Here is a 22,062-nt window from a genome sequence, read left to right on the forward strand (position 1 = left end):
TTTCACATATCTGATATCTGATCCTTTCACCATTTCCCTGTATCCTAACAGGTAGCTCTGCTCTTTTGATCATCTGAGTCACCAATCTACTGAGTTCCTTTCTATTCCAGGCAAAATGATCACAATTCTTAAATCCCCTTCCCTAGTTAACTGACCTTTAATCATTCAAAGCCATTTTTAAAAGTGTAACTTGAAAATCAGGTCAATTTACTAGCCACTAATTGCAGACTTTACAGAATGCCCTCCTTATCAGCACATGGCACTGTAATAGCTGTTAGAATCCTAGAAGATTTTAATCCTTCTTTCTAAAGGAAGGATATTATTCTTTAACCCAACCTTCTTCATATATATACATAAACTTCAAATAAGTACCGAAAGTTCTTAAGGCTATAGAAATGCTAGCTATTATAATATGACTAAGTATAATTAGAATATTATAACATGATTAAATAATATTATTAATATACCTAAAACTGTATCCTTTTTACCTCTTAACACCATCCCTTTATGTCAGACCTGGGTTCTCATATAATTCTCAACAAGTCCTTTAATGCATAGTGAGGCAGGCAGAAAGAGCATGAGATTTGGAGTCAAAAGACTCAGGTTTAAATCCCCTGCTTTGCTAGTTATTATCTATATGACTTTGGACAAATCACTTCCCCTCTCTTGGCCTCAGTTTCCTCAACTATATAGGAGGGGATTGAACTAGATGACTTTTCAAATCCTATAGCTAGCCTTCTCCTACCTTTCCAGTTTCTCTAGACCCTACTTGTATTCTTTGAGTGACGCTCGCCTCCTGGATGTTCCAGGAACAAAACATTCCATCCCTCAGCTCTGGGCATTTTCTCTGGATGTCTCCCATCCCTGGAACACTTCAGGCCAGTAACAGAAATATCCCTTCAAAAGAGACTAACTGTCTCATTTTCTTTAGCTCAGGTAGGCTTGATCAAGTAGCTTAATGTGGTGGATAGCACCTGTTAAGTCCCACTTCACAGTAGGCATCTTAGAATGATAGTGTCAGTGAAGAAATCCAATGGTGTCCCACTCAAATAGAAATAGAGGCACTAAATGATCTATAAGGATCCCTGCAGATTATATATTGACTTTTTCAGTTGTATCTGACTCTTTGTGAGCCCATTTGGGATTTTCTTGGCAAAGGTGTTGGGTTTTGCCATTTCTTTCTCCAGCTCATTTTACAGATGAGGAAACTGAGGCAAACAGGGTTAATTGACTTGTCCAGTGTCATACAGCTAATGTCTGAGGCCCAGATTTGAACTCAGATCTTCCTGACTGCACCACACTCAGTGCTCTATCCACTGTGCCACCTAGCTTCCCTTTATATTGACTTAGAAAATCACATATTAACACGATTCTATTGTATTTTTAGTTATTTTATTAAATATGTTCCAATTACAGTTTATTACAGTTCAACTGGCACTGTCTAGCAGCTACAGGTTGGCATCTCTGATCTAGTCCAATCCACTCAATTTTGCAGATGAGGGTCCTGAGGTCCCATGAGCTAAAATCACTTGCCCACACAGCCAAGCTAAGACTGGACCTCAGATCTTGCCTCTTACACTTAATAGTTATGCGACCAAAGTCACATTATCTAACTTCTCAGTCTCAGGTTCCTTATTTGTAAAAAGGGGATAATAATAGAACCTGCCTCATAGGGTTGCTTTGCGGAATAAATGGGATAATAGATGCAAAACATTTTGTAAATCTTATAGCAATAGGTAAAGATGAGCAATCATCATTCTATTATCATACCCTTCAGCAAATGTAGAAGCCACAATAGAATTGACACAGATGTTTTGACAGATTTATTTCCCAAAGCAAATGTTCAGAACTGACCTGAGACCTCCTTCTGTCAAGCTGATGTTTTGCTAGTGATCCCACATCATGTGTACAGTGACCCCACATCTTATATATTACATATTATTTATATCATGGTATATAGTGACTCCACATCATATTTATTATATATACTTTTTTTTTTGCTTTTAGGCAATTGGGGTTAAGTGACTTGCCCAGGGTCACACAGCTAGTGTCAAGTGTTTGGTCTGAGGCTGAATTTGAACTCAGGTCCTCCTGACTTCAGGGCCGGTGCGCTATCCACTGCGCCACCTAGCTGCCCCTATTACATATACATTATATGTAATATGATGGGGAGTTAAAGTAAGGCATCTGTTTAGCAGAAGGGAATCTTAGGTCAGTTCTGGACATCTGCTTTGGGCAACACATTTGTCAAAACATCTGTGTCATCTGTTGTGGCCTCTACATTTGCTAAAAAGTATGAAGACATTATTATTGCTCACATTCACCTATTCTCTAACGTGCGGGGGGAGGGGGGGGTAAGCCCAACTAGGTGGTGCAATAGACAGAGTGCTGGCCTGGCGTTAGGAAGACCCATCTTCCTGAACTCAAATCTGGCTTTAGACACTTACTAAATTCGTGACCCTGGGCAAGTCACTTGACACTTTTTGTCTCAATTATTTATATGTAAAATGAGAAGCAAATGTCAAACCACTCCAGTATATTTGCTAAGAAAATCGCAAATGGAGTCACAAAGAGCCAGATATGACTGAAAACAACTGAACAACAAAACATGTGTGTATATGCATATATACGTTGTATATATGTGCGTATGTATACATTGTGTATACGTGATCTATATTTTATATATATACATTGTATGTGCATATACTACATTTTGTGTATATACATACATGCATTGTATATATAGTGTGCATATACAATGTGTATATCTATATACACATTGTGTACCTATTTGTGTGTCTATATACATTGTGTATGTGTATATATATATAATCATATCTTTCTATATCAATATATTTACAGCTAATTGATATATAACACATTTATATATCATATATGATATTTACATATTTATATACCATATATAAATATATAATTGATATATTTTTACACCAATTTATCTATATATGTGCATATATCTCTATCTATCTATCTACCTATCTATCTACAATTTATCTCCCCTTCCTATGTCCTCCTGACAAAAGATCATAGGATCTACAGATTTAGGAGGTAGAAAAGACCTCGGAAACCATTTAGTCCAATCGCCTTATTTTATAGATGAGGAAATTAAGGCCAAAGGAGATGAAATAACTCGCCCAATATCACCCAGATGATGTCAGAATGGGGATCTGAACCTAGGTTCTCTGATTCCGGAACCAATGGTCTTTCCATTAGGCCACACTGCCTCCTCAACAATGCGGTTAATTTCCCTCTCTCCTGCTGCTTAGAAAACCTTAGACCTGGGCATACATACACATACACATACATATGCATATATGTATACACATATAAATATTGGTGTTACGTGTATATATGTACACATGCATGCGTATCCATATATGCATTATATATAAATATGTACATGTGTATGTAAACATGTCTTTATTTATTAATATGATAGATAGATAGATAGATAGAGATAGATAATGTGTGTGTATCCTTATTCCAGACAGTCCTGATCCTTGCCATATAAAAGCTATCCATCTCCCTAAATCCATTTAAATCACCCAGAAAATATATCCCTGAGTCAGTGAATACCTCAGTTAAACCTACTGAACTGTTACTGTGAATGCTCCAGCTGGTTTACCTCACAGAAAGGTTGTTACAACATCAGGAAATATTTGTGCAGAATACAGAATATTAGAGAAGAGAATGGCACAGATTAAAAGGTACTGAGTATTCTTAGGGGTGCTGCTGGATAGATAGTGTGACCAAGCAACCTGGGAACCCAGTTCAATTCAATATGTCAACTTTCTTTCTGACCTCTGGGCTGGTAGTTTCATGGGATTCTAGGATTTATAGACAGAAGGGACCAGAAAGTCTTCATTCTAATCTAATCCCCATTTTACAGATGAAAAAAAAGGAAGGGATAAGTAAGCAGTAGAAAACTGGAGCAGGATTCTAATCCAGGCATTTGAATATCATATATAGGTCTCTTTCCATGCTGCCACACTGGTGCCTTGGTTTCTACATCAGCTGTGAAACAGCTGAACAGTATTGAAGGAAAGCCTAGATTACTCATTCCAGGATGAGCAAATTGGCACAACCTTCTTCAATTTAAAAACAAAGCCAACCCCTACATCTCCTCACATCTCTCACAGAACATGCACACCAACTTGAAATGATAAGCAAATTAAACTTCAGAATGAAAACTCTGGAAGTCATCTCCTCTCTTCAACCTGCTGAGACCCAAATTTGGGGGTCTGTGTTTCCTGGGCAACAAGGAATGACACAGCCAGAGTTGTATGCTTTCTACTGCCTGGGGAGTAGGGGAACTCAGAGGATTAACTAAAGTTAGAAGAGACATTTACTGACTGCTCCTCTGGAAGGGGGGCACTCAGCTAAACAGCAAGGGTAAGCGGGATGGCAAGATAGAGATGTTTTCAGGTTATTACAATAACAATACTTCAGATTCTTAGGGAGTATTTCAAATTACCTTACATTTTACCTCTGAAAAATGAAAGGGGAAAACTGCCCACCCATATCTGCCATGCTACAGTACAGAAAAAAGGACAGCAGTAGAAAGAACCAATGAAATCCATAGGAGGCAATAGCCCCCCAAAAAAAAAGGAGATCCAGTAACACAACCCATAGTCTGAGATGTCTATATACAAGTACATGAAATATGAGAAATAAATAAGGTGAACTAGTCTTTCAAACCTAGAGGGGCAAAGTTTACCTCATAGGTATCAGCTGAGAGTTGGGCTGGAACTCTTGAACTTCCTTCTCTGTATAAAGGTGATGACAATATCCATAGTACCCACCCCAAGGGGTGGTCGGAGGTTCAAATGTAACATGAGGTGTTTTGCTAACACTAACATGAATATGTCATTTATTATTACAAATCAACAGCTAATAGCAATAGCTAGCATTTACATATCACTTTAAGGTTTGCAAAGCACCTTACATATGTTAACTTATTTGATCCTTACAATTGTAGACATTATTATTTGCATTTTACAGATGAAGAAACTGAACTGAGTGTAAGTGACTTGCCCAGGGTCACACAACCAGTAAGTATCTGAGGCAAGATTTGAATTTGGGTCTTCCTGACACTCTATCCACTGTGCCACCTAGCTGTCATATCATCATCATCATAATCATTAACAATTAGAGCTGCCCAAAGTATAATGTGCTGCCTTTAGAGGTGATGCTTTCTCCTTCACTGGAGGGCTTCAAGATGAGAATGATGCCTGGCACACAGTAGGTACTTAGTAAATGTTTATTGATTGATTTATTAATTGATTGATGCTAGAGAGAGATTCATGCTACTGACACAGGTGGGATTAGATGACCTCTGTGGTTCTCTGAGGTTTTATGATTCCTTGAATCAGGTTTTTCTCTTCATAACATTACTGTGAGTTGTATATCGTTATGCTTATTGTCCCTTATAACCCTAAAATTCCTAGGTTTCTAAGATGAAAAATAATGATGAAGCTCTTATTGCATGAGTTATTGGAAGACCTGGACCTCAAACAGAGGTCTGCTGCTACTCTTCTTTTTCTCTTTCCACTATATCATGGCCTAACAGAAATTCAATTTAATTCACAAGTGTTTATTAAATGCCTGCTATGAGGCAGGCATTGTATTGGGAACTCAGAATATAAGGACAAAAACAAAAAGATCCCTGTCCTCAAGGAGCTTACATTCTACTTGAACACCTCGATGGGGTTCAAAGGAACCCTTTCCCCTAATATAAAGGGATTAAGTAAGAGAGGTCTACAAGAGTTCATATGCCCCAAAGTCAATACGTGCCAGGGCACAGGCCTAGAAGAAATTTGAAGAGACAGAGAAACTCCATTTCGGTGGGATGTGGTAGGCACTGGCTATTATAACCATGATATGTAGCTCACTGCAAATGTGGTCTGGCATACAGAGTTAAGAACCTGAGGCCAGAGACATAGATTCCTTATTGATTGCTTAAATCTAAATCACATTGCTCTGTGCCTCATCAGTAAAAATGACAGAGAATTATTTATGAACTGCTCATTCTACCTTCTGCCCCTAAGCCTAGGCACTAGGTGGGGACTTAGAGGTTAAAACTAAAATGGCTGTTCCATGTATGACAAGGAAGATCAGTTTTAAAATTTGCTAACATATATGCTGACCCACCCCCAGGGACTCTCAAGCTATCTGACCAACCCGTGTGTGTGTGTGTGTGTGTGTGTGTGTGTGTGTGTGTGTGTGTGTGTGACAGAGACAAAGAGAGAGAGTGAGAGAGAGAGAGAGAGAGAGAGAGAGAGAGAGAGAGAGAGAAAGAAAGAAAGAAAGAAAGAAAGAAAGAAAGAAAGAAAGAAAGAGAAAGAGAGAGAGATCTAGTGTGTGTGTGGATTATAGGAGGAGGGCAGGGGGAAGGGGAACGGACAGACAAATAGATTTTGCCTTCTGAATAGAGCCAGATTACAATGGCGGCAGGCTTTAGCTACAGCCCTCCCTGCCTCACTTCCATATAATCATGAGCATGACTGATGAAATTCCCTCAAGGGATAAAAATAGGCTCTCTGAGGATAGCAGGAATAAAGGTGACCAAAGCCCTGCTATTTGGGCAGAGGGTAATGACATCATAGAATCAGAGATCCCAAAGGAGCTTTGAGTGTGGCTCCTAAAACATGGGGTTGATAAGAAGGCATTTGATCACCAGCCTGTGGGGATGTAAGTAAAACTGTACCACCTTGTCAGGTGAGTAAGGGTCTTTCTGCCTCATTTAAGCTTAAGGCATTACCTAAAGCCCCTTTTCCATTTGACAGATCTGAGCCACCGAAAGATCCCCATCCAGGCATAAGGGACTGTCAGGACAAGTCCCTTTAGGACCAAGGCTCAGATCATTCTATTCACAGGACCAAATGTCCTACCCACAGTGGCCTGAAAAGGGAGCAGGCGCCAGATACCAGTAGCCATGTTAGTATCATATCAGGCCCAGAGGGTCTACAAGTTCACCTCAGTTTCCATTGGGAGTTGGGGGCATGGCAAACCACCAAAGGAACATACTTGTTCAGGTGGAAGAGGGTAGAAAAGACCTTTCTTCTGGATCATAGCTGGGATGATTAATCAAAGTGAATGTACTATGGATTTGGACATTATGAATTTTGGGGAGTTAATACCTATATAGGCCCTTTTAGCAACCTCTGTGCTAGTTATTATGGGTAAGGACAAATGGAAATCGTTGGAGTGTCCTGAACCATCCAGTGTAATTAATACCAAAACCACTCGGATAAACCACTTTTGAAAGATGTTCACCTAATACTGGACCCTATTTGCTACTGAATGAATAATGCAGCTTCATAGCACCACCTTTCCTTCAGAGTGGCCCATTATGAGCTGGTTTGGTGCAAAATGTTCCTTTTAACAAAAATCATAGGGCACAGAAGGCCTTTCTCATGAAGTGGAAATAATATATTCAAAATCTAGCTCACCAAGCTCTTCTGGTATTACTCTCCTTCACTAACAGTTTGCAAATTTGCCAGAGACTATGACCTCCAGTCTAAGCCTGGATACCTTACTGCCTCTGCTAGGCTGATGGCAATGAGGGCCTGGTTTGCCAACCGCTCAAACAGCTAGGAGACAAACATGTGCAACTCAACTTCAATGACCATTAATATGATAACAGAGAATACCCTGGGGAATGGGGGTTTTAGGATATTTTCCCAGTCGGTTGAACTATGAGGCTGCATAGCTGTTGCATGAGTGAATTTTGAGGGATATCATGGATAAGATCTTCATCTATGTTGATTCCTGGGAAGTGGCCACGGATCTAGTCAAGTGGTCTGAGGTCTGGAGAGTACAGGACTAGGCTCATTACTTTGGGGTCTAGAACAGTGAAGGAACTGTGCAACGCCTTCCCCCACGTACAGTTTGTATAGGGTGTGTGCCCATCAAAGACCTCATATGCTCTCTGCTGAACTGAACAACCAGGTTGATCCTGATGAGAACAAAAGTTGTGAACCGAGTTCTTGGCCAATCCATACATTGGGAAGGAGGGGAGGAGTTAAGATACCATGTCGTATGAGGCCAAGACAATTACTTCTGCCCAGTGGCGATACTATGCCCGTCAGAGTATGTACCTCTAAAAGACCAATATAGCATAATCATATATGGTTCTCAATCTGCCTCTACTTGGAAAACTGATTTTGTCCTCCTTTCCCATCTCAGAGCAAGACATTTATCCATCCTTTTTACAATTGATGCCTATTTAAGAAATGGCACTACTTCCCCAGTGCAAAGCCTAACACTCATAAAAGTCAATTGAGCAACATGGTTGGAGAGTTGAATTGGAAGGTTGGGGAGGATAGGTGGTAAGTGTTGGAAGGGAAGGCGTTCAAAGCCTGGACGCTCTAGTTGGATGTCAATCTCACTTCTTCATAGTACACCATGGCTGAACTATTCCTATGAAAAGTTAGAGGTGCATTCTTTGGACCTAGCAGCAGGAGGAAGATGACAAAGGGGACGTCATCATTTGCTAAGTGCCAGAGTAAGATGCATAATTTGTAATGTTGTGATTCTAAGGCTCACTGTCTTCCGGAGTCAACATGGTAAATGAGGTTACCCTACAAAACACAAGAAGAAGTGTAATTGGAGTACTGAGGCTAAGAGATACCACCACTGGTCCTGGTCAAATTAGGTATCTAAAAATTGTTTGTTACTTTTTCAAAAATGAATTCCATGAATCCTAAACCTAAGAGAGAGACTTGTACAGCATCTAGTTCATCTTGAGGATTCGAGTGTTTGTTAAAATAAATGTTCTAAATCAAAAAGTAATTGTGAAGGGGCGACTAGGTGGTGCAGTGGATAGAGTACCGGCCCTGGATTCAGGAGGACTTGAGTTCAAATCCAGCTTCAGACACATAACACTTACTAGCTGTGTGACCCTGGGCAAGTCACTTAACCCCACTGCCTAGCCAAAAAAAACCCAAACAAACAACCAAACAAAAAGTAATTGTGGACAGTTTCATTTAATCCACTGGTCACCTTAGTCAACATTGGTATGGTATTGGTGGGTATTGGTATGCTTTTTGGAGGGTTTTGTTTTGTGGATGGGGTGATTTAACAAACAAGAATTAGGTTTATTTAGTAATTTGATCTCATCAAGTCATTTTGTTTTCTGGGAACTAGTTTGTACCCAGAGAACTAACTTGGTGGTGCAACGAGTAGAACACTGAGCCTAAAGTCAGGAAGACCCAAGTGCAAATCCTGCCTCAGACACATACTCACCATGTGATCATGGGCAAGTCACTTAACCCTGTTTGCTTCAGTTTCCATATCTACAAAATGATCTGGTGAAGGAAATGGCAAACCATCCCAGTATCTTTGCCAAGAAAATCCCAAATGGGGTCACAAAAAGTTAAATACGACTGAAAATGACTGAACAACAACAAATAAATATCAGACTAAACTATTTGCAGGGAATCCAGAATCATCATTGCAACTGGATTCAACCATAAACAAGAAATTCTTCTGGGACCCCTCCTTTTTTTTTTTTTACCATACCTGAGGAAAAAAGAGGCAAACATACCAGAAGAGTTGTAGGGCCATTAGCGGTGGTTGGGGCTTTAAGCCTATTCAAAGAAGAACCACATAGCTCAGGGTTAGGAGTGAAAGGCTTAGGTTTGGAAAATACAGTCTCCTTGAGCTATCCTTACACCCACACATACCATCTTCAGCAAACTGACCTACCCCTTCCCTTTACACCCTGTTCCTTTAGGCCTGGGAAAATCTGCAATCCTGCCTGCTTTCATCAGTAACATCCCCTGGCTTAGGTGACACCCAGCATTAGGGCCAGCTGAGATCATGGAAAAGGAGAGTAGAGGTTCCTGAGGACATGTGACAGAGACAGCTGTCATTGCTAGAGAGACACAGGTTTCCTGTGGAAACCCCCTTAACTAAGGAGCAGTCACAGAGGTTCAAGCAAAGACACAGCTCTTCCCCTCTTCCTTCTCATTTCCCCCCACCCTGCGTCCACAGCCTCCCCCCTTTCCCATCCCCTTCTCAATTGCCACAGGCTAAAAATACAACAAGCAGCAATAATAAAGCCCAGACTGAGCAAGATGCAGATTTTAATGAGGCTTCCATGGTAACGAGAATCTCTTTGCCAGGCAAAAGTGTGTGTGTGTGTGTGTGTGTGTGTGTGTGTGTGTGTGTGTGTGTGTGTGTGTGTGTGTGTGTAAGAGAGAGGAGTTGTTTGCTGGGAGGAGAGATGGGAGAAATCAAGAGCAGGCTCCTGGCCCAAGCAACCTTTGCAGTAAGCTGCTGCAGCCCAAAGCTGATGATTGAATTAGCTCTGAACATTCAGTGACTCTCCTTGGATGTAGCCAAGCAGCCTGACTGTGTGGGCTCACCAGAGGAAAATCTTAGCCTTTTCCAAAATCAAGATAAATATTTACAACACACTTCCCTTAAATAGTCAAACACATGGCAGGTGTAAGGTTGGGGGTGGGGTGGGGGAAGGGCTGTATAGCCTCTGTTTGTTACAGTTTTTCTCATGCACATCATCTCTAGCGACCATGACATACCAGGCACAGAGGGACCTGGGTCAGCACAGGAGTGCTGGACCTTGAAGGATAGAGACATTTCTGAAGATCTTCCAAGCATGGGGAGATACGGCACTTACTGCCTTCAGGGGATGCGCTCTGTCCAGGAAAATATTTTCTTCTCTCTCCAGATCGCTATATGATACCAGGCACAGGGCGGTAGTATGAACTGGTTTCTTTGAAGGGGAAACTGTACATATATATGTTGCCGAAGCTTCCATAAAGTGACTCCTGCTCTCTTTTTTTTTTGAGGTAGCTAGATGGTACAGTGGATAGAGTCCAGGGAAGATCTAGTTCAAATTTAGTTTCAGACACTTCCTAGCTGGGTAACCCTGGGCAAGTCACTTAACCTTTATCTGCCTCAGTTTCCTCATCTATAAAATAGGGATAATAATAGCCCCTACCTCCCAGGGTTGTTATGAGCATTGAAAAAGATAATATTTGTAAAGTGCTTAGCACATAGGAGGTGCTTAATAAATGTTTGCTCCCTTTTCTTTTTGTCAAATCACAAATATCTGATGGTCTCTATGAGGCTAATAGCTTATCCCTCTCTAGGAAGATTTAATTTACTTCTTTACCTTCTTCGAGGCAGCTGGTTGGTACAGTGCATAGAGTGTTGGACCTGGAGTCAGGAAATTCTGGATTCAAATCCAGCCTCAGATACTTATTAGTTGTGTGATGCTGGGCAAGTCATTGCCTCAGTTTCCTCATCTGTAAAATGGAGATAACAATAGCACCTAACTCCCTGGGTTGTAGTGAGGATGAAATGAGCTAATATTTATGAAGTGTTTTGTAAATCTTAAAGCTCTATATAAATGCTAGTTTTTATTATTTTGGGAAGAGTTGTTGAGTGTCCTCTACAGCCACTCTTCCCTGATGGTCACAGATACTGAGCCACCAAAAAAAACCTGCAGGCAGTAAACCCAGAGTTTTACTGTCCACATGCTTACAAAACTCCAAAGAGGTGACATTATCCTTATCTGCTGATGACATATGGTTTACTTAGAAAATATCAAGGAATAAGTAAAGAAATTAATTGAGACAATTAATAGTTTCATAGGCTCACAGATCGTCTGGTCCAATCCTTTCATTTTACAGATAAGTAAACTGAGGCCCAAAGAGGGTATTTACCCAGAAGTCATAAGGTATTAACTATCAGAGGCAGATTTTGAATTCAGCTAGGTGGTACAGTAGATAGAGTGACGCACCTGGAGTTAGGAAACCTCATCTTCTTAAGTTCAAATCTGGCATCACACTCTAACTGCGTGACCCTGGGCAAGTCACTTAACTCTGTTTGCCTCAGTTTCCTCATCTGTCAAATGAGCTGGAGAAGGAAATGGCAAACCACTCCAGTATCTTTGCCAAGAAAACCCCAAGTGAAATCACAAAGAGTTGGACATGACTGACCAACAAAGAAGCTCTGAGGCCAGAGCCAATGCCCTCTTTCCATTGTTTTTCCTCCCTACTGCTCCAGCTCACCATTAGAATACAAAATAAATCCACCAAAAATCAACAGCCTTTCTATGCAGAAATGACAAAATCTGGGAGGATATAACAGAAAGGGAAATCCCATCCAACAAGGCCTGAGTTTCCAAGGCTAGTCTAAGAATGTGCTGGGCCTTTCTTGGTCAAAATTATGTTTTTATGCATGGCCACGTTTAAAATACTCACGACCAGATTTACCAGTGCTCGGATCAGCTTAGCTCAGTGGTTGCTAGTGAGGTTGGAGTCAAAGGCTCAGTCCTCCTAGAGGTCAATTTCAGATTGTACTCTGAGCTCTCTTCTCCTGGAAATTTATGTATTGGTCACAAAGGGGATGTAGATAGAGACTGCAGATAAATTGTACAATCAGTCGGCTCCAACATCAGTAGAGAGTCTACATGAGTCCTCTGTATTCATCCATTCATTCATTAACATTTCATAAGCATTTCAAAGAATGATGACTGAAGTCACTATTGGGACATGAAGATAAGTAAGACCTAGCCCCTACCCTCAATCCAGTGGGAAAGGAGAGGGTCAGACATGGATTCACATAGGGGCTTGCTGGAGCTAGCTCTAACCAACCTATGAGAGCTGATTGTTAAATTTTCAGTGTGAGCATTTATACCTCAAAAATTTGCAATCACTATAAATCAGTGGTTGATTTGTTATTTGTGTGGATTATCTAGACTTAAGAAAGTGTTAATAATGCAGATTAACTTAATTGTGTGCACATGCTTTTTTTTTTAATTGGGGAACCGGTTGTTAAACATTTCCCAGCATACCCCTGTATTACTCTATAATCATTGCTTGAATTCTGCAGGATTGCAATAAAAAGCTTGGAGAATGAAGTCATCACCACACAGGAGGCTTGGTGACTGCAGGCTAATAATAATAATATGGCATTTACATAGTATTTAAGGTCTGCAAAGTCCTTCATATCCGTTATCTCGCTTGAGTCCCATAACACACTTGTATTCATGGGATCTTTTACATCAAGAGACAGCATCATTTTGGATTTGCACACTTGTTTGGGGCACCTCCAATGCTAGCTAGAAAAAAAAATAAACAGTATTAGGACATAGGGAGTACATTTGTGGCTGTGGTTTGCTACATATCGTCTTAGAAACTGATACCTTGTGGGAGGAAGGTAAAGAGCGTTTCAAAGTACAGGAATGATCTAAAGGTGTCTCTTTTCTGGGTGCTGGGTTGTAAAGCAGAATATTGTAAACCACTAAAGACAGTAGGTGACTTCAGAGTTCACACAGAGAGATAAACTGACAAAGTCACACAGATGTGTGCAAACATCATGAGAACCCAGGATTTCTGACACCTAGTCCCAAAGTTCTTTCTCCTATATGACACTGCCTCTCCTGTAATAATAATCTCATTACATTTGTATCTGGCATCACACGGTTTTTCAGAGCACTTTCCCATTCATTATCTTGTTTGAACCATATGGCAACCCTGTGAGGCAGGCAGAAACAGTGTTATTATTTCCATTTTATAGATGAGAAAGTTGATGCTCTGAGTCATTTAATAAATCATCTGGGCTTTTAATAAATGACTTGCCCAGGATCACACAGGTAGTAAGCAGCTGGGCCAGAATGAGAACTCAGAGATTCAGATTCTTAATTCAGGACAGCCTTTCTGTCACAGAGAAGATTAAGGGATAACTTAACCACATTAAAATACAAGAAATGAAAGGACCAGAAAAAGATGGAGGAGGAGGAAACAGTGAGTGACCAACTCTCTCCACAAGCTCTCCATAAAAGACCTAAGAAGTGCTCCAGACTAAGAAGTGATTGGGAAATCTAAGGAGAAACCATGATGTCTTTTTTTCCTAGCTCCAAATCACAAATCCAGCCCGCGGGTAAGTGACCAGAGCTGGAACTATGGAACAGGAGTGGCTGGCACTGTGAATACCCTAAACTCATAGAGAGACCTTAAACTCAGATCCTGTGCTCAGACCAGGACTTGGCAAGCAAGGACATCACCATGGATGCAGACCAAGAACCAGGGATGGGCCAGCTGTGCTGATGCTCTGAACTTGTAGAGCCTTCCAAAGAGCTGATGGAGACTTAGTCTCTTTGTTTTCCTTAATCGAATCTTGCTCTACCCCCTCCGCCCCCAACTTCTCTTCTCTTCTCTTCTCCTCATCTCCTTCTCTTCTCTTCTCCTTCTCTTCTCTTCTTCTCTTCTCCTTCTCTTCTCCTCTTCTCTTCTCTCTCTCTTTCACCCTTCCTTTTCTCAGTTCAGACAAGAGTGGGGTACAATCTCTCTCATCCTACTTCATTCATTTTTCTATTTCAGTGATATAAATCTATAATGTCTCTTTCCAAGAGTTGTTATTATTCTACTTTATTACTTCTTTCCCCTTATAGGATATTTTAGTCAAGGGATTCTTAATCTGGAGTCTGGGAACATAAAAAAATCTTTTCATAAATGTATTTCAATATAATTGGTTTCCTTTCTAACCCTATGTATTTTAGTTTATGCATTTAAAAACATTATTCTGAGAAGAGTTCCATAGGCTTCACCATACTGCCAAAGAGATCAAAGCACTGCCTTCCTCAAGAATGAACTTTCCTGGGGCAGCTAGATGGCACAGTGGATACAGCACTGGCCCTGAAGTCAGGAGGATCCGCGCTCAAATCTGGCCTCAGACCAAACACTTGACACTTCCTAGCTAGGTGACCCTGGGGCAAGTCACTTAATCCCAATCGCAAAAAAAAAAAAAAAGAACTTTCCTGGACTTGTATGGTCTGATGCTGAGTGAAGTGAGCAGAACCAGGAGAACATTGTACACAGTAACAGCCATGTTGTGAGATGACTAATACTGATAGACTTAACCCTTCTCAGAAATACAAGGATCTAAGACATCTCCAAAGACCTCATGATGGAAAATGCTATCCACATCCAAAGAAAGAACTATGAAGTTTGAATGCAGATCGAAGCATACTACTTGCTATTTTTTTTCTATTGTGTTTTGTTTCCTCTTTCTGGCGGTTCCTCCTATTGGTTCTAATTCTTACTTACAACATCACTAATGTGAAAATATGTTTAATAGGAATGTATATGCATAGCCTATATCAGATTGTGTGCCATCTTGGGGAGGGAGGTGGGGAGGGAGGGGGAGAAAAATTCAAAACTCAAAAGTTTCCACTTAGGGAAGTGATTGTTGATAATTCAAAATAAATTAATTAAAAAAAAAAAAGAATGAACTTTCCTGGGAATGGACTCTAGTCTCCCTCCTTCTAGACTCCCTCCCTCAATGTCAGTACCAAATCATGAAAATGTTCCTCATTCAGGGTCTTCCCAAAGTCTCAGGGCAGCTTTAAGCTATTATAGTAAGGGGCTGTCAGGTGTGGCTTCAGGGAGACAAGAATAGACATCTCTAGTTTCCTCTCCCCACCCTTCTACAAGGGAGACTTTAATGCCTGCCAGGAAGAAAAGCTGGAGGTTGGGGACAGAAGTTAGCCAATCTGCTCTCCTCAGAGAGAAGGAATATGGGCTCAAATTATATCTAACTGCTCCCTTAAATATTGGCATTCTAGGGGAAGTAACTTTATTGTCAAAGCTAAACTCCCGATGGCTGTTTCTGAACAGAGAAGGAGGGCCCCAAGCTTTATATCCAAGGCTTGACTTCCTTCCCACCAGATGCCAGTTCCACAATGAACACACATAATAAATAGCAAAGTAAGTCATTTATACAAGTTGACAGCAAAACAGAAATCAGAGACAGTATACATAAGAGAATATATACTAGACAGTACAGATTGAAGGTACTCTCCCCATTGGGAGCAAAATAACTCAGCTGAACCAAGAGAGAGTCCCAGATCTCACCCAGTGGGAAAAATTCCCCCAAAATCTCTCATGTATTAAGGGGGAATAGGGACATGATTGCAGTTCTATATGTTGGCTTCTTCCCAGAGTCTTTTCTCCCTTCACAGATCTGAAGAGAAGTTGGAATAGCCCACCTTCTCCCTCTCTCAAAGCCCAAAGCCTGAAACAGCCAAAAGAAACTGATGAGCCCAAAGAGAGGACAGAGACCAGATCTCCCTCCAACACATGCACGTGCGCACCCACACATGCACACGCGCACGCACACACACATTAGGCATTGATCTCCATCAATGAGAAGAAAGTATCATACCAATGGCTTTTGGAGTTCAAGTTAGACTGTTAAGGCCTAGAGCTGCATTGAGGCTTTGGGGACACCCAATAAAGGCTGATCTCTTGAAGTATCCAAATCTACCCTCAGAGTTCATTGTAAGGCCCTTGTCTCAGCCCCTCCCACCTCTGTGGCCACACTCCACAATGCTGCCAGCTCATTCCCTTTCTGTTGACAATATCCAGTACCCACTTCTCTTTTTGTGATCTGCCCCTCCAGACTCCCACCAGTGTTCTACCCATACTCTGCAACTTCCCCAAAAACAAGCACAGAGACTTTAGACTTCTGTCCAACCATCCTCTCAAGTTCTGACTAGTCTTTCCCCATCTTACCCTCTCCTCTGCCTACTTGGAGTTTTATCTCACCAGATGCTTTGCTACCTGGACCAGATACTATTCCCTGAAGATTTAACCCTTTCGTCTCAAAAATTCCCATTCTGGAGCCCCTCTGGTCTGATTGGTAAATTCCTTCCAGGGTTTCCTATTTTAGACTGGCCCCAGCCAGGCCTCCCTTTACTCCCCAGCCACCTTCATACCAGCTCCCTACTCCCAGTGCCCTAACTTCCCCTCCCCTCATTTTCCAGTTCTGTCCAGTTCAAAATCAAACCAAAACTGTCATTATCCTTGGAAAGGTTACGTCAACCTATTTCCCTTTAAATCCACTAATCACACGCAGTAATCTTCCAAACCAAAATACCCCTCCCCCTACCATCACTCCTGTATGTCATAGTTTTACAGCCTTAGAGACCACTGAGACCAGTTTCCTCTGTTCCCAACTATCTCCCTGGCTTCCTTTAAGTTCCAACTAAAATTTCACCTTCTATAGGAGACCTTTCCCAACTCCTTTTAATTCCTGTGACTTCCCTCTGTTAATTATTTCCTGTTTAACTTTGCATATATTTGTTTGCATGTTGTCCCCCTTAAGCTCCTTGAGGGCGGAGACTGTCTTTTTCCTCTTGCTGTATTCCCAGGGCACGTCAGAGGCACTTAATAAATGCTTATTGATTGATGGCTAAGCACTGGGAATGCAAATACAAAACCAGACTGTCCCTGGGGGAGCCCACGTCATCAATTTCCTTGTTTATAAAATGGTGGGGAGAGGGAAGAGGGGAGCTCTATCCTTAGTTACCTCTTAGTCTGCCATCTTTCCAGGATTCTCTGGCTTTTTTTTTTTTGGCCACAACTTATGAAACTATCAATGGAGGGATTGTTACCTGCCTTCATGAAAGCACAGGTCTTTTAAAGTAAAGATGTAAAATAACAGGCAAAGATTATCAGGCTTAAGAATAGGATCAGATGAAACTCAAAACTTCTTTTTAAAAAATGCTTAAAAATTATTTTAATGTGTAATTAGGGGGAAATAAAATATATATTTAAAAATAAATAAATTGCTAAAAAAAAAAAAGAAGAAGAATAGGATCAGAGTTAACGTGCTTGTTATAATGCCAGTTGCTACCCAGAACCTCCTTTGGGAAAAGACAGAACTTCAGAATAACAGAAGTCCAAGGAGTTGGAATTTGCATTTGAGCCATAGTAAAGGCCGCATGGTATAGTGGAAAAGATTAGATTCAGAGTCAAAAGCCTTCCTTCCTGCATGCATGCCTGCCTTCCTTTCCTCCTTCTTTCCTTCCCTCCTTTCTTCCTTCCTTCCTTCTCTCATTCCCTTCTTCCTTCTCTCCTTCCTTTCTTCCTTACTTCTTTCTCTCCTTTCCCTCCTTCCCTCTTTCTTCCTTCCTTCCCTTCCTCTGTCCTTCCCTCCCTCCTACCTTTCTCATTCCTTCCTTCTTTCCCTCTTTCATTCCCTCCCTACTTCTCTCTCTTTCCCTCTCTCTCTCCTTTCTTCCTTCCTTTCCTCCTTTCTGTCCTTTCCTTCTTCCTTCTTCTCCTCCTTCCTTCCCTCCCTCCTCTAGACTTCAGTATCTTCTATAAAATGAGGGAGCTGGATGAGATGACCTCTAAAGTTCTTTCGAGTTCAAAATCCCAAAGGTATCCTAAGGCAATCAGTCTTGCTCCAACAGTCCTGATGAGGAAGCTGTTATTGTCTGCCCAGAATTCCTAGATTCTCTGTTCCCCAGACAAAAGGTAGCATAGAAAATTGAAAAGGATGACAATAAGTGTCAGGGATAGTGGTCCCTCTTGCATCACCTATAGAAGATAAACATTATCAAATTTAATATACAAAATACAAATACCACTGCATTTCCTACACTAATTTCATATTAAATTTTGCAAGCACCGCCTATGTGCTTGGAGACCTGCATCTCCACATATGATATCATTGGCAAGGACATACAAGGAATTTTTGGCATTAGTGCACAGAGACTTCTGGCTTGTTCGGTACATACAGCCCCAGGATCTGTCCAAAGAGAAGCCATCCCCTTGATTTGTGGATATTGCTACCCCAGGGCAATTCATACCAGCACTATCCAGTGTGGTCCTAATGTAATCCCAGTGACTGGCAGGTCTACAGCACCCTTGCAGAGGTTGCCACAGGAAACCCAAGCTGTCTGCCTACAATAGAAATGAGGGAAAGGCTCTAAGGTAAGTGTCTCCTGGACTCTTCGTTAACACAGCCATTCAATGTCCTCATTCAGCCCAGCTCCAAATGACTCCAGGGATGAGCTCTCTGACCCTGTTTCCCTTGAGGAGAGATGATTCTACAATATAATTGATTTTTACCACTTGGAAGGTTTTTCTAAACCTTGTCCTCTATTTTTCTTTCCTGAGATTTCACAGCATCTTTCTGGACCATGTCTGAAATTTGGCAAGAGTTACAAATTTCCCTTCAGACTTGCCTCTCTCAAACCTCTTCACAATTTATTTCTCTAATAGCAACTTCAAATAATAATGATGGTGTAGTGCTGGTTAACATTTATTATCGGATACTTTGTGGTTATAAAGCAGTTTATGGACAAGATCTCATTTGATGCTCAAAACAAACATGTGAGCATCTTTTTTTTTTAACAGATCACTATTTTATAGATGAGGAAGCTGAGGGTATATTGCCCTTGTCCAAGGGCACACAACTAGTAAATAACAAAACCAGGATTTTTCTCTTTCCATGTCTAGCACTATTCCTGTTGTCCCACAGTCCCTCTACTCTTCATATAAATTTTTTTTCTCCAATCTCCCTCCAATGTGGAGTGTAGAGCTGGTATAGAGGTCCCTAGAATGGTTATCGTCTGTCTTATGTCACCCAAGGGATGAAGGTCATTGACCAATCATATCTTTACTTCCCTCTCTAATGGCAGATCCCAATCAGACTGATTTCTCCCATGTCCTCACCTCCTCCTAGATCCAGGCTGTGCTCCAGGCTGAACCCTTGACTGTACAAGGAGAAAAAGACACAACACTCTGGAACAGGGAGGGCTTTGCTTCACAGATCCACTGGTAAGATTCACTTCAACCATCAGCACAATTTGTGGAGCTCTTGGGAAGATTTATATGAATTGATTCATAGCAGAGTTAACAGAATCAAGAAAACAGCTTATGTAGTGATCACACTAATGTAAAGGAAAACATCCATGAAGGTCTTCAAATTCTGATTAATACAATGACCAATTGTGATTACAGAGAACTGACAGGAAAGCATGTCTCCAGCCTCTTGTTAATCAGGTGGTGGACTCATAACTGTAGAATGAGGTACGTTGTATAGATATGTAAGAATATTGCCTTTGCCAGGCTAATACGCAGATTTGTTTTACTTAACTGCATGATTTTGTTACAAGAAAGGGTTCTACCTGTTGGGAGGGAGGTGGGGGGATGGAGAACAAGGCTGTGGGGAAGAAATAACAAGGTAAAAAATAGCATCAATAAAATGTTTCTAAAATTTTAGATATTTGTCTTTGAAGTGGAAATTCATGGACAATAGGATTTAGGACAGGAAGTTATCAGTACAATCCTTGTTTTTGTTCAGTCATTTCAGTCATGTCTCACTCTTTGTGATTCCATTTGGGATTTTCTTGGCAAAGATACTTGAGTGGTTTGCCATTTCCTTCTCCAGTTCATTTTACAGATGAGGAAACTGAGGCAAGCAGGGTAAAGTGACTTGCCCAGGGTCACACAGCTAGTAAATGTTTAAGGCCAAATTTGAACTCATGAAGATCAGTCTTTCTGACTCCAGGCCCCAGTGTTCTCTCCACCATGACACCTAGGCAAATTCTAAATTAGGGGGATTTTGAAGCAGGGATGTTTTTGTATTTTATAATGACAGAGAGAATCATACAGCCTTAGAATCTGAAGATGACTTCAGGAGTCATCTTTTCCAATCTTCCCAATGCAGAAATTTTTTTCTATGACTCCTTTTACTGTTTGAATATATCTGGTAATGGTGAGATCCCTATCTAACAAGGTAGCCTATTAGTGAAGAGCCGGCCAGGTCTATGGGTTGCACAGTTCTTCCTTATGCTGAGGCCTTAATCTGCCTCTTTGAAATTTCCAACCAATATTCCTCATTCTGTACTCTAGACCAACACAGAGTCAGTCTTTTTCATGTTCCACATTAAAACTCTTCAGATGTTTGAAAGCAGCAACTTTTGTCCACCTTTATCCTTTCATTTTCAAGAAGACAAAACACTTTTTAAAAAATCCTTAGGCCTTCAATTGCCCTCACCCTCCTGTTCACATAAACTGGAGTGCCTTTTAAATTGGAGTTCTTAAAATTTGACCTATGGGACTGAACACAGTGTGCCAGATTTGGTCTGACCAAGGAAGAGATCAATAAGGCTGCTACCTTTCACCAAGAACTTTCCCTACTTCCCTCTTTCATTCTTGTCTTATTTTCAAAATCATTTCTATAGTAAAGAGTGGATTATTTTTCAATTTTCGGTGTTGATCTCTTAAAAAAAATAAAGTGACCATTTTACAGGGAAATTCAAAATATTAATATAAAAACCCATCATACTATAAGCATGGGCTAGCAATACCTATTGAAAGAATGAGGAGCACTTCAGATCACTCCTGAAACCTACTTAAATCCTAAATAGTTAGGACCCAATGTATTTTAGTGTTCATAACATCAGCTGGTTATCTCATCTGTGTGAAGCCAAGAAGCATTTCTTAAAGGCCTACTATGTCCCAGGTACTGTGCTAAGTACTGAAGAGACAAAAAAAGGCAAAAATGGCACCTGCCCTCAAGGAGATCACAGTCTAATGGGGGTAAAACAACATGCAACTTTTAATACAGCAGAATTCAATAGATTGACTGGACCATGGGGACATTGGAAAATTGCTCTATCACCAAACAATAAGAAAAGACTTTTCCTTTGCTAAAGGAACTGGAATGAGCCTAGTCTTCTCCAACAGGGACAGTAACTGGAGTCACACTTTCCTTCCTTTAACAGAGAATGGTATAATGTAAACAAAGTTAGACTCAGAGTCAGGGAGACCTGAGTTTACATCCTTGATTCTGACACTACCTATGTGGTCATAGGCATCTACTTCATCATCTGTAAAATGGTAGGACTAGGGGGAGGAAGAAGAAGACAGAGATGTAGAGAGAAGGCAAGTACCTTGTATCTACTTCACAGAGTTTTTTAAGGAATAGGCACAGGTCTGATCATATCACTCCTCTGCTCAAAAAAAACCCAAAACTTTTCAGTGGCTCCCCATTGCCACAGAATAAAATACAATGATTTGGATGAGGGCATAGATGACATGCTTGTGAAATCTGCAGAAAACAGAAAGCTTGAAGGGATAGCAAACATTTTATTTTTTAATCAAACAAAAGTTTCTCCTGCTATAAAATGAGAGGGTTGAACTCAATAATCCCTAAAGTACTTCTACACCTAAATCTATGACCCAAGTTATCCCTCTCTCCTTGATTCTC

The 22,062-nt window shown here is 40.8% G+C and overlaps 1 protein-coding gene and 1 pseudogene across 3 annotated transcripts in view; one reads left to right on the plus strand and one right to left on the minus strand.

Annotated features, from left to right (window-relative positions):
* The window catches only part of SLC8A3 (solute carrier family 8 member A3), a 226,126-nt gene that overhangs the window by 65,070 nt on the left and 138,994 nt on the right, over positions 1–22,062 (minus strand). The window lies entirely within an intron of this gene.
* On the plus strand, positions 8,491–8,769 carry LOC110208381 (large ribosomal subunit protein eL37-like; annotated as a pseudogene).

Source organism: Phascolarctos cinereus, unplaced genomic scaffold (assembly GCF_003287225.1).
Source record: "Phascolarctos cinereus isolate Bilbo 61053 unplaced genomic scaffold, phaCin_HiC Scaffold_3;HRSCAF=262, whole genome shotgun sequence".
Lineage (NCBI taxonomy): Eukaryota > Metazoa > Chordata > Mammalia > Diprotodontia > Phascolarctidae > Phascolarctos > Phascolarctos cinereus.